The sequence below is a fragment of the Sander vitreus genome, chromosome 1 (genome assembly GCF_031162955.1).
Source record: "Sander vitreus isolate 19-12246 chromosome 1, sanVit1, whole genome shotgun sequence".
Taxonomy (NCBI): Eukaryota; Metazoa; Chordata; class Actinopteri; order Perciformes; family Percidae; genus Sander; species Sander vitreus.
The window spans coordinates 18,367,775-18,382,540 of record NC_135855.1 but is presented as its reverse complement, the minus strand read 5'-3'; positions in this window follow the sequence as shown (position 1 = coordinate 18,382,540).

Genomic DNA, 14,766 nt, shown 5'->3' with positions numbered 1-14,766 from the left:
GACTTTGCTCTGCTGTGCGGTGTCTCCAATTTTAGCGGCAGCTGGTTTAACCACAGAGATGCGAGTGATGGACGGCAAGCTTGACCGCAGTCTATTTCTGTGATAGAAACACTGCAAGCTACTACAGTTTGCTGTTCTGCTGCATCGCAGATTGCTAAATACACCTGACTACAGGAGACATTAGCTCAGACTTGCGGAGTAGGTACAGTTGGTGCAGTTCACCGAGACCACCTCTTCAAGCAGGTCTTGGTACACTTGTTTGGTCCGCTTTTGGTGCGCACCCGAGTGCGAATGCCGTGCTCTCACCTCCCCTGACGAACCGCACCAGCGGGATAAACGAACTCTAGTGCGATTCAACCGAACTAAACAAAGGTGTGAAAGCGCCTACGTTAACGTGGCTATGAGGAACTTTCAGTTTGTGTTGAGTGGCCCTTTTGGACCAAAGCGGAAGTGTTTTCACCACATCTGCTGTTGTGAAGATCTTTCAGAGTTAGCGTTACCTGGGAGGTCATATAGTTGCGATGAATGTTTTGCTCAGACATAAAATCATTAATTTACAATAAGATAATGTTACCGAAGCAGCATTCCAAGTGCTGCATATGGTAATTTAGCCTGGATGTATCATGAGCTAAACAGGGTGTCAATGTAGTCTATATCGATGGCGTTTAATTTCATAGTTCCAGATAGTCCCGGTGTCCCCGGGGGTTCCGCTAGATGTCCCTCATTTTCCGACGGTTGTCCCTCACCTTCAGCTTTCTTTGTGTTGGCATTCTAAACTCCGGTCAAGTTGGGAAATATCCTCAGAGCTAGAACCGGCAATGTAATTATTCTTATCTTTTTTTTGAGTAACATTCTCATCACACACTAAACAGCCATTTTAATTCCAAAGCTCTCCTCCCTACGTGCACGTTCCACCAAAACAAGTTCCTTCCCGAGGCTATTTTGCAGAGGCACCGTTGCTGCGTCCGGCGCTTAGGGCCTACCATAACTATTGTGATTGGTTTAAAGAAATGCCGATAAACCAGAGCACTTTTTTTCTCCCATCCAGGAATGTTGTGTGGCCTAGCCAGACCCTCATCCACAGCGCTGACGAGATAGGTCTGGCAATGCGAGACTACTGTCAGTGTCATGAGACCATGCATTAGCAAAAGTTTGTTGTACCAAGGTAATAATAATAATTAATTAGATTTATTTAGCACCGTTCATGAAACCCAAGGACGCTTTACATGGGGACAAAAAGAAAATAGTAGGCTAAGACAAACACGGACTGAAATTAAATAAAACTGGGCGCTTAATGGAAGGAGGATGACATATTACATACCTGTCTAGGAGGAGGAGGGCTAATTAGGGGTGAGTTTTGAATCCTTTACAATCCCATAATTGTCTACATCTGTTGAAAGCCCGACTGACTCGGGTTTTCACACGTCGTCTGTCACTTTCCCTTTTAGCTTTTAGTTGTTCTTCTTTTAATTTCCTTCTTTGCTGTGATGGCCCGGCCACAGTATCAGCCATAACTACAGCAGATAACTTCTAAAATAAAATGAAAATACAAATAGGCCTAAATAAATCTCCTGCTTCTTTGTTATGACATGAAGAATACACAATTTTAATGTCCTGGCACACTTTGTTAAAAGATCAAAACGTAGCACATTTTCAGAGAACATAACACTGATGGTTTTCTCTGTCCTCTGAAGATGTGCTAGGTTTATTGTTTTTTGCAAGTCTCCCGTTAGTTAATTAAGCAGAGAAGCTCCTTATTGATTTTTCTGGCTTTTTTTTCAAGCTTTGAAGCTCTTTGCTTTTGCACATTTCTATTTCTATTCCAAGATTTATAAATGAAACATGTAATGCAGTTTAAAAAAAAGGCGAAACGGTCTCTATTACGATGTAATGCCCCCACAGGGTTACACTTTATAGCAATAATAACAATGTAATACATGGTTTATACCACACTATAATGCAACTGTAAGCACATATAAGTGGGTTTGTCAAAAAACTATAACTTAACCTCTGGGCACCCATATGTGGAGGATGGTATATAAACTATGTTATTTAATTTTTTAATATTAAAATATTATATTCATATTTATTAATAAATAATAGGCATTCTTCACAAATGATGTACCTTAACAAATACTTTAAATATCCTTGTATCAGCTCTTACAACGACATGATGTGAGAGTGTGTTATAAACCCATTTATTGCATGTTAACAATGTTGTAGTTGAGTCACCAACTGTTGAGTCTGAGTCCAGTCTCGAGTCCCCAGTGCTCAAGTCCAAGTCACTAAAGAAGAGTCTAAGGCTGAATCCCATTTCTCTGTCTTACCCCTACCCCTTCATCTTACCCCTAGCCCTTGTCCCTCGAAACCAAGTGGTAAGGGCTAGGGGTGAAAACATACCCCTATGAAATGAGACGCCACTTGGTTACATCATCATACATACTTAGGTCTGTTTGCAATAAATATTTGTATACACACTGCATGGTGTGTTATATATCTGTTTCAGTTATCACTGTTTTGAAAGTCATTGATGTTCAGAATGTCATTGATGTTCAGAAACACTTTCTTTGTTAACAAAAAGCTGTCTTTATTGCCCAATAAAGTAAACATTATTACAACTATTGTATTGAACCATAACTTACATGTCACACACATATAAAAAAAGGCACTCAAATGTATAAAACTAAAAAAAAGACACACAAGACCACAAACAAACAAAAAAACTACAGCTATTCTAAAATGCCAGACCACAGTCTGATGCCTGTTGGCCAGTAACCTTTCCCCTCATACCCCATTTCTTCCATTAGTGTCCTGTATCATAACCAACGACAATGTACAGGTGCATGAACAGGAGTGAATTACACATGATTACAATAATACAGTACCAATACAATAATGAATGGCTACAACATGAACGCAGAAACTTCTGCTCGTTTTCAGCCCGAAAGTGGATCAGCTGCGGGTTTCCTCAGGCGTCCCTGTGTGATACAGGACGGTAAATATGAAGCACGTAACGATGTCTCCAAAGCAAGTAGTGTTATGCACTGATATCAAACGAAATTCGCTGCTAATGGAGTTTAGTTAACACTGTAGACATGCATGGAGTCCATTCAAGGCAGACAAATGCGGGACTGTTATGCAAATAAGCAATGTAACGTTAACGTTAGCGTTAGCATAGCAAGCTAGCGATTTTTTAAAACATTTCAATTACAAATATGGTTGCAAATATATATGTACAGGACTGGGTAGAGTCGTAATTTTTAAATCAATTCTTTAAGCCGAATATACTTACATTTATGGGTCTCTCTGGTCGAATTGGCAGCCATTGTTCCTTGTTGCGCAATGTATTGGATACCCCTTGCTTTCAAGTAATGCCGCATTCTATTTACCTCGGAACTCGGATTTTCCAAGGTCAAAGTCGGAAACACACCCCCCTGACCTCAGATTTCCGAGCTCGGAACTCGGACAACCTCACAGTAGCCCGAGTTTAAAATCCAACATGGCTGCCCCCTGTATCAACAGTTGTGAAAGCTGCAGTAACATAAAGTTATAAGCACTTCTGTCTTATTTGTGTAACTGTGTGTTGTTCACACAGGCATGGTCAACTTCTATCTGTGGACATGTTGTTATGCTGTTTGCATGCACAAAAAACGGCGTAATGCGTTGTTATCAACTGGTATTGCTAACAATAGCTAACCGGGCTAGAGCTAATGAAAACAATGAAAATCCGACTTTCAAACACATTCAACTCGGGTATGACGTCATCCCCAGCTCCGGCTTCCGAGTTCCAAGGTAAATAGAACGCGGCATAAGCTTGTGTCCTTCCTTGGTTTTAAGGGGTATCTAGCCCTTCCCCTTAGTCCTACCCCTCGCTCAAAATGAGTATTGGGACAGCCCTTACTCTCACGTGAACGCGCAAAACTAAGGTGAAGGGGTAAGGGTAAGGGATAAGACAGAGAAATGAGACGCAGCCTAAAGGTGCTTACACACCAACCAGAAGGCCGACCATCAGCAGAAAAGGCAGTCGGACTGATCAGTCGGGTCCCCGAGGTCCAAAAAAATGCCTCAAAACACACTGAGGCGACGCTGACTTGAGTGTATGCTCTGCGAGTAATACGTCTCCATAACAGCAGGCAGCACTTTTCTGTATTGTTTCCCAGAAAATGAAAACCGGCAGCTGATAGGACGAACGCGTCACATGGGTCTTTTTTCTCCGGAAATTCACAGCCAGACTGTCATGGCGGCTTGTTCAGAATACAATCTCATATTGTACTAAAATAGTTCACCGAAACGTGTTTCTGAAAACATTTTAAGCGAGAAATAGGCCATGCAGTTGCTGAATCTGTCTTCATTTCAGATCGACAAAGGTCAGTTTAAAAGATTTTCGTCAGATTTTGAGAGGCTCATCCGCTCGCCATTTCCGAGTGAGAGACAGGGCAGTTGGGTCGGCCAAAATAAAGGCCGACAGCTCCTCCGACGGACGACAGCACGGAACACACCGAACAGACTCGAGTCACCGACCTCGCCAGACTGTCTGACGGCTGATAATCGTCTCCATGTGTCAGCACCTTCAATCCAGTCTGAGTCCAGTCTCGAGTCTCCAGTGTTCGAGTCCAAGTCCGAGTCACTGAAAAAGAGTCCGCATCCCTCTGCATCTTTCTAATGTGAACATGTAGTAAGAGGTAGTTTGTTTATTGCTAAGGCCATATGGTTAAATTGAAATTATTTATTTAAATTTTAAACTTATAACAATAACTGATTCCACCAGTTGTTGTTAAACGACAAAAAGAACCACTAGATGGCAAAAGGGTATTTTACAATAACTTTGAATGCAGTCCGAGTCCAAATCCAAGTCATAACTAGACTAGATTAGAGATTAGCGTCTCGAGTCGGACTCGAGTCCGAGTCCAGGACTCAAGTACTCCATCACTGCATATTAAAGGACAATTCCAGCACAAAATGAACCTAGGGGTCGGAGCGTTCATGTATAGATGCGGGTGCCATCTTGGAAAACAGTCATGACCAGTCGAACCATGAATGCTGTGTTTGAGCTATGTTACTGGTTACTGGTTGCATGGCGTTCGTCGTTTGACTGGTCATGACTGTTTTCCAAGATGGCGCCTGCATCCAAACATGAACGCTTCTGTCTTTATAATCTGTCTTTTCAATAAACTGTCTGTACACTTACAAAGTTCTCAATTCTTCGCTTTAGATGTAGGGACCCTCATTATGCTACCGTTGAAGTGTGGTGCTATTTTGAGCCTTGTTAGTGGTGTAGAAATAGTGATTTACCCTCTGCCCCAAAAGGTAGAGTTAGCAGCTAATCACCGGTGTGTGCTAGCTTGTTTCAAGCTAGAGACACATTCGATTAGCATGAAAACAGATCCCAGGGAACGGTCGACTCGGTACACGTTATTAACCCCTAGGTTCATTTTGCGCCGGAATTGTCCTTTAATATAGCACTTATAAATGCTTTAAGTAAAGTGTTACCAGATACAGCAACCTGTCTCCTATAATAATGGAATATTTCACTTTCATTAGTCATATAAACAGCTTAGTCGAAATATCGTCTTTTTTGGAATAAGGGCAAAAATCGGAATATTATGTGCATGTAAACGTAGTGAGTGACATGAAGTGTGAGGCAAGAAATGTGTACTTTATTAAGATGTAATCTTCCCCTAAGCTTAACCAAAGTGCTTTTGTTGCCTAAACCTAACGACAGGTGGGATTTAGTATGCAAACTCAGGTCTCATGTGCCAAAGTCCTGCACTTCCAAAGCCTACAGTACCATCCACGCAGGCATCTTAGGGATTGTTCGGTATTTATGGAATGGACCACAGGAGGAAAATAGGGGAGGGTCATGTCTTTTTATTCTTGGTTGAGGGGAGAGTCATCCGATTTTTTTTAGTCTAGAGGGGAGGGTCACCCAACTTTTGTATTCGTGAGAACAGCAACATTTCAAAGTGGCTTGTTTGGTGCATATTTATCCATGTAGCTCCATGTAGCTCTCTCAGTCCCCAAACTGAATAAATCCCGCTCGCACATATAAACACAAAACTGCTTTGCTAGCTCCATTGTGTTGTAACTAAGACATCTGATGAAAAAATAATTTTATTCATTAGCATGATTGCCATACTGTTTAGTTCAAAAACATCAAAAACACCGTATGAAAACATAATGGACCCGATGGAAGCTTTTATTTTGAAAAGTCAAAGGTTGCGGACTGCACCGAGCCGGGTGGGCATGAGTCGGGAGGTATTTAAAGTAATGCAGGAAGTGTGCATTTAGTTTCCATGCTTTTGTGTTTCCACAACAATGTTAGTGAGTAAATCTACTGAAATGGCCACCACACCATAACAGAGGAGTATGGTGTATAAGATGAGAATGCAGAGGTTTAGTCACATATGTCATGGCTGTAAAAAAATCCAATGTCCATCTGTATGTCTTTACCAAGTGCAAACCAGTACAGAAGGCATCAATAAATTGTTGGGGTCATTCCTTTTTTCCATATAATTTTGGAGGGTCATTCAAAATGTGTTGCTGGTGAAGGGAGGGTCAGGTCTAATTTTACTGAAGGTCCCAAAACTCCTCCGGTGGCCTCTGAAATAAATAACAAACAGTCCCTTATTTATGATTTGTGTGAAGAAAAAACGTCTAGCAACACTTCTTTCACTGAAAGAAATTGCTGCCACTGAACATTGGCATCACAAATTAATGTTAATTAAATTTTTATGAGACAGAGGTGCGTTGAGAATACCGTATATGATCACAGTATGTGCTATTGTCCGCTTAAGACTTTTCTAGCTTTATTACCAAAACTCCTCTGTGTGGGCTCAGTCTTACTACTTCTAGTCTGTCTAATACTCAGTAATTCAAACTCTAAAATCACTTACTGTACATTATTATCAGCACAACACCACAACCATAAATGGAAAACCACTGAATAATTGCAAAAGAAATGGTTGCTGTTCTCAAAGGGCTTGAAGTTGAAGCACAAACAAGTACTACAATACAGAAACCTAAAAGGTGCAAATTGCAGATACTACCAAGTAGTTGGCAAGTTAAAAGGTTTAGTGTAAAAGAATTAGCTGCAAGCACTTGTACAATCTTGTACATCTCAAAGGAGAAGCTGTATTTCTGAAGACATCCACCCTCGCTTTGACCTCTTTATGATTAGAGAGAACACATACACAGTGTCGACCCAGCATGGTGCATTGCATTTCAATTTTTTCTCCAAATAGATACAATAAGGTATGACTTTCCCTTTTAAAACTATTTTTATGCTCTACCTTTCAGAGAAAAGTGTTGCCTCTTTATTCTCTGAGAATGTATATAGCGCTTCATCCCAGATACATTTCTTAAACGGAACTCCTTCATTTTAGCCACTGACCTCTCAAATTTGTGGAGCATTTTAATTACACACAAAAGAAACCTTAGTCCTATTCTGCACGTCAAAGACGACCCTAAATCTTAATGCTGGACGGAAATGTTAAAGTCGGAGAGTGCATTCACATGAAAGAGAGAAAGATCTGAAGGATGCCATAAGCTGGGCTCTAGGGCCTGAACAGAGAGACCCTGAAGACATGCTGCGAATATTAGAGAATGATTGATACTCACAGCTGGGGAATAGAGGAGAGCAAAGGAATGTTGAGATTTAATCTTTCTCACTTCCTTTGAAATATGGTTTACAATCCTCTGCTCATCCTCCTTTCCTCTAAGAACCTATAGATTACAACACAAGACGGCCAAATGTCTCCCCTTATTCTTATGAAAAGACACATGATATGCACACATGCCTGTCTACTCTGAACCCTGCAAACCAACTCAGCAGACATGCTGTCTCTCTCAAATACTTTATCTTTCTGTGTGTATCTCTCTAATTAAATCAGATCTACACCATGTATAGCTTTAACTTTAAAATAAAGTTAACTTTATTTATTTATAACTAGATTTTTTAGAAACTGGATTTCTAGAAACTATATGGTACCATATGAAAATAAAATAAATGTAACTGAGGGACAGAGCTGGCAGGCATGAGGAGTCACAAGTAGATTGAAAAAAAGTTTTATTTTCCCAAAGCACAAAAATCAATTTACAAATATTAAATACAACAAGTTCTGGGTCCACAAAAGAGGTAATGTTATCATAATTAAACTCAAACTGTAGCAAGGTAATAGACCAAACTGACCAGACAAACTAAACACAAAGTAGTACTGTACATAATGGCCGACTAGCCCATTCCAGAAACAAAGGGGGTAAGGTAGTGAGGGGCACTTAAAACTAAACTACTTAAATTGATTACAAAGGACATGTTGTCATCTTACAATCAGCTTACAGTATTAAACAATTAACTAAAACAAAAGTACCATAACCAAAAAAGCACGATATTCTTAAGAAACTAATAAAATCTCTCCCCCCCATGATGTGGCGGTCCTTAGTACAGTCTGATTGGCCACTTTATTTAATTACCAGCGCTGCTTCAAGAGATGCATCTTTTGCTCAGGCCTGACAATATAGTACATCTCTTGAGCATCAAGAGTATCAACCAGCACTTAGCACTGGTAACTCAAGAAAAAGCAGTAAGCTCATCATAAAGCAACTAAGCACTACAGATAAAGAGTTGATTAGCATTCATTTGGAGGCATGTTTGTATTGCTCTGGCTACTGTAAGCAATATTGACTCCTCCTTACTCTGGTTTGCTATCTACCAACTCCCGAGGAAAATATCTGGCTCCCTTAGTCCCTAACTTTGTCTGTGTGTCGTTTGGTGCTAGGAAGCTAACATACAGGTTCATGATCCCTGGTTTAGTTTAGTTTACTATTTTGTTTTGTAGGGTCACTTCTCATGTGTCATGTCTTGTGTGTTTTCCCACCTTTGTGATTCTCTGCCCCATCCTGATGTGTTTTAACTGTTCATCAGCCCTCATGTTACCTGTCTCTCATTACCACCCTCATTCCCTTGTATATTTAGCAGCTGCCTGCTTGCTCTGTAAACAACGTTGTTGAGAGCAGCGATGGTGAATCTAAATCACTAATGTTGCAGGACAGAATACCCCAACTGAAAAATGCTATAGTATTATAGTGTGGCTATATAAAATCAGCAATAATAATTAAGTTAGAAAATGGATAAAATAAAAGATTTACAATTAATCGATAGCAGATTTGTTTGGCAGGCTGTTTGACTGACCTTTGTAACGTTGAGGTGATCTCCTCTCACTGAGGTACTCATTCATGATCAATAAGCAATCAGGGAACTTGTCTCTGCATGCTTTGGCCATCGAAAGTGTTTACGAAGCAAGCAATCACTTTTGCAAATCACTGTTTTATTTGCTGTCATATAACCTTACCTTCACCCATATCAAGCTATCGGCCTGCTGGCGTAATATCTGTTTGCTAATGCAGTAATTAACCTTACATCACATGATGCGTTTTCATTGGAATGAGGGAGGTTCATTATTTTGCTTCAACACATGCTGCACCTGTAATTCGCCAGACAGAGGTATTGTTTGTAGACAGACCGGGGGTTCAGAGCACTGTAACAGCGGCACACTTAAAACAGGTCTTTTATGAACATCATTCTGCATGTCAGCAGCAGAATCTCAGAGGACACAGCCCCACAAAGACCTGTCAGGCAATCTTATAATGATGAACCCCATTGTATGTGTTTTAATATTTGGCTTTCACATAAGAATTCAGCAGCAGATGACATTCTGCTCTAATCTTGCTGCTGCAGTGTAGGATTCGTGGTTTGCTAAATCAAAAAGTATCTGAGGTGAATCCAGGCTCAAAATGTCATGTTCCTGCAATGGAAAGACCTTATAAAGGGATTTGGTGTACTTCTAGGCTTTAGATAGTTTTACGAGTTTCCAAAACTTCTATGTTTTATGGTATTCCCTTGTATTCTATGTCAATTACTGTATGGTTTAAAATATCAGTAGCAAAGGAAAAATAAGTGGAGCATCAGTGATGTGGCTGATTTGACTTTGGACCTTGGAAGTTAACGTTTTAGAAGTGAAGAAAAAAAACAACCTTATTTTAATGGCTGGTATTAGAAAATGTCAAAATAAAAACAATGCTTATTTATATTACTGGACTTTAAATGTATTTTTTTAGAATATATCTGGCCAGCACACAGAGTGAAAGCAAAATACTTTGTCATCGACATGGAAGGGTGTGCAGAAGTAGTCCAATAGCAAACCAGCCAACTCACGGGCCAAACCTATTTAAATATTAACCAGCCCCCTGTTGAGTCTGTCAATTGATTCTTCTTTATAAGTTTAAATTTCAAGCCAACAGAGACCAGTGCTTTCTGCTTTAATCCATTTAAAAGCTGCAAATCAGCTGACCTGCATCATGTTCAACACAGTTCATGGATTCTGTCTTTAGGATTAGGGCACAGAACAATAACCGGGAATAAACAGAGTATAACAGAAACAACAACAACAACAACAACAACAACAACAACAACAAAATCAGTAAACCTGTGACATTTCAGTAGTTAGTTTAGCTTTGTTTTTATTACAAATTAAAAACACTGTTCTTAAAATGATATTCCATTTTCAAGCAAAATGTCCTCAATACTTTATTATTATGGTTAAATAGTCTCAATCTCTTCTGCAAAACCGACTTTTTTCAAGTTTGTAAACATATGTTTTATTGTTAAGGCATTAAAAACAAGGTTCAGCTGATGTAAGGTTGTTTGTTTGACTCTCAAATATGTTTTAAGGTTCTCAACTGAACTTATTCTGTTTAATGTGTTTTAGGTTGAAGTTTCCTCTCAATCACGATGACCTAAATATTCTGTTTATTTATGTGTATAGAGCATATGAATGAGGTTTGCTCATCCTGCATAACTCTAACCAACAAGTATTCACGTTTAATGAGTTAATTGAATCTAAAGTGATCAAATTCCCAATCATAACTGTGTCAGACCCTAGATGAAGAGACAACGCTGTCAACACCTTCAAAAATCTGTCACCATTAAATAACAAATGAAAGGATGTAGTTCAGGTTCAGCCCTGTGATTGACTGGTGACTTGTCCAGGGTGTGACCCACATCTCACCCAATGTCAGCTGGGATTGGCTCCAGCCCCTCCATTACACTCAAGGATGAGCGAGTATAGCTAATGGATGGATGGATGGATGGATATATTTTCTCAAATGGTATGACGCCCTTCTCATTTTTTTGATAACAGTTCAATGTGACTTGCTCCATTTATTAGAAACTCTTTACCAAGCTGCAAAAACTCAATAAATTATTCTGTCAGATTGCAGCATTTGAATTGCAGCTCTTTCTTCTCTCCCCCTACGGTTTCTACTCTCACTGCTGAGCTTTCACTCTCACCACTCGTTCTCTCACCCCCTCCTACTTACCCTCACATTCACTCATTTTCCCTGCTTCACACAAACACCTATTTCTCATGGTAGGTAGCAGGTAATATCCAGGGGTACTTCAACATAGTTTGATAGTTTATGTGGCCAATAGAGAAGGTAGGACTGCAAAATAAAATAGCATCAAAAAACCTTAGTAATCATAGGTAGAGGCAGTCACGATGCCTAATGCCATTTCAAATTGAGCCAGTGTGGCAACTTATTGGCAAACACATTACTTTAAGTTTCTCTTTCTCAATCAATTCACTGGAAAGCTAAAAACCAATCTGGAGCACGGCAGCTCCCACGAGGCCTGATTGATGAGTCTGAGTGGGAATGTGCATATCCAAGCAAGGTTTGGTTTATGTGTCCTCAAATTCTATTGGGTGGAAAATGTGGATTGAGTGAGGCCATCATGGATTTGGCATCACTAACTTTGGGGCAGATTGCGAAGAGTGGATTGATGCTCAGTGGAGGGGATGTGACAGTTCATCTGAAGGAAGAATGGGAGTGAGAAGGGAAAACAAACAGGCAGATACATATAGAGATTGACAGCGGCATGAGGCTTAGCGTGTAAGAGCACAAAGTAGATATAAAGTATCCTAGACAGAATAATTAGAAACTGGCATGGTTGCTAAATTACTAATTAATTTCACTAATAACCATTTCCTGATTTACTCAATAGCTGTCAGCTAAAACAGATCTTCCCTGCTGCACTTAAACCTGTTCTCCATCATGTTCCAACATTTTGCAGTGGTGCTGCTTGTGTCATAACCTGACTCCGCCAGATGGATTGCTTTGCATTTGCACGGCATATCCATCTGGGAACTTTCCGTAGGAGAACTTTTGGGGAAGGGGCGAAAATACTGGTTAGCTGATTGGATAAACCATCTGTCTATCACCACCTATGTTGGTGATAGACGGGCCAAATGAAGTCGGGAGAAGAGCAAAAACATCTTTTCCTCTGAGAAAAGCCTCCAGTGCCGTTTTTTGCTCTTCTTTCAATGAAGGAATACTTTCTAATTCGGATAAAACTTGTGCGATAGCTACGCTCATCTCATCCGTGGAAGCCGCCATGTTTAGACTGAACAGTCGCTTCTCGTTATGTCACACCTAAACCCGCCTCAAAACCAACACTGATTGGTCGGTCGTTCGGCGAATGGCTCCAAATTTTCTCAAGATGCCAGACTGATCTGCGAGTGGAAAACTGGAGCTCGCGAGATCAGGACGGTCTCACGAGGCTATTTGTGTCAGTCCTTTCCAATCCAAACAATGCTTTAGTTGTCTTTGAATGAGGATGGAAAACATGTTAATAAGAAAGATCAAGGAATAAAGTCACGGCCATTCAGGAATCAATCCTGCAATTAAACCACAGAGAGTAAAAAAGGGTATAATTGCTTCAGTTTCCTATTTGCCAGCGCTCTAAAGGCTAAAAATATCTATGTCAGGAGTTGGGTTACAAATAACATGAAGGCGTCAGGGAATTATTTGTGTTTTAACATAAAATTAAGCTTAGCGTTAGTTCATGCACATCACATCAAGGTGGTCCTTTTAAATGTGACTCCCTCCTCACTGGTCCCTGCTCCACTTCAATGTCTTTCTTTTGGCTCACTCTTTTTTTACCCAGGGGGGTTTCTGCATGGTGCTCCCTGTTTCAGCTTAGCATGCTGCTTGGCTGGTCCAGGGAGCATTATCAAGAGCGGAGTCATCAGCTCCAAGCATAACTGCATTTCCATTTGTTGCAATAAATGGTTAAATCTATGATAAGAGTGTTCCTGACTGAACAGTTGTTATTGCACAAAACACTGTAGTGGTACAGACTTGAATCAGTTTTAACAGCAGAAATGGAAAGCACGGGTTTGTAGTAATTGTTTATATATTGGATATTTGGATATATGGATATATGGATCTTGTCTTGAATATGAGCCATGTTTGTTTTGGAACCTTGCTGCTCTAGAAACCTTGCAGATTACCAGTGTTAACTGGGACCAGCACCTGTGTTTGTACATCAGTATCTGGGCTTACAGCTGGCCCATGTCTTAGCATTGTGCCGACAGTGCCAGTGGTGCTGCTACAGTGCTCACCAGTGAAAGCCTGCCAAGTATTATGGGTGGCTGGCAGACTGGCAGATGTGGTCACAGAGAAAAAGGAACATGTCTTCTTGTGTTAACTACTGTATCTATCCAAGCGGTGTAGGTATAATAGAGGAGCAGTAAGGTTTGCTGAGCCACTTATAGAAGACAAATGGAGCTGGACAGGAACATGATTTTATGTGCTGACAATTTAGCAGCTGTAGAAAAGAGGAGAAGAGGAGTTTCAGGCCCAGTGGAAGTTAGACAGGTAGCTTAATTAAGATGGTAAATGTTAAACCCACAATGATTTTCTCCACATCTAATTCATGAAGGATTTATGCAAACACACTTATTAAATTTATTTATTTAAAGGGAACATAACGTTATTCTAGAGGAACCTTTTGAGAGCCTATTTATGGATTAAGGTGACAGGCTATCAATGAAATTTTAATGAGCTTATAGTGTGTTTTTTTGTGTTTAAGTGTAGTTTCCAATTGCAGTTTTAGATTTAAGGTTCTGTTTTTTTAATTTAATGTTGCATGTTTTATGCCTGTCTTTTAATATATTGGGACAATGTTGGAAATAAGTGCACTAACTTTAAAATGTTATCCCTTAGATTGGTACATTTAATAGATTATCATAGATATATCAGAATAAAAATGTACTCAAAATACATGCTGTGTCATATTGGATGAATCATATTGAAAATATTGAAAGTTGTAATCAAATGCATAGTCAGAACAATTGACCCTTCGCTAAGCCCCACCCTCCTTAGTTACTGTTGCTACGCCTGACAAGCTTTCATGCCTGGCACGTCGATTACAGTATGTATGCAGACATTCCCAAGGAGATAATTAATCATTTTTGGCGAACAAGTGAAATATCTGAGAGAGCAAGACAAAAGGGACTGCAGTATGCATTCGAGGGATAAATCCACAACATAATATGCAACCGATTAGAGAATAATTTCATCAAAATTGAAGCTAAAGCCTATAGGTCCCAGCGCAAGCAGCAGCTGCCTCATATGCTGACCATTCAAATGGGAAACACACACATTGAGCTATGTTCATGCACAGCAGGGTAAGTGAAAGTTGAAAATAATCTTATAATTATAAATCAAACAGCTTATCCATAAGTCTTTTGGAATAAACACAAGACATTAGGCAAGGCAAGGCAATTGTATTTGTATAGCACAGTTCAGCAGCAATGCAATTCAAAGTGCTTTACATAAGACATTAAAACACAGTCAAAAATGAATACACATTGATAACAAATAGAAAGCAGTTAATATGAAAATAGAAAAAAAATAGAAAAAAACAATTAA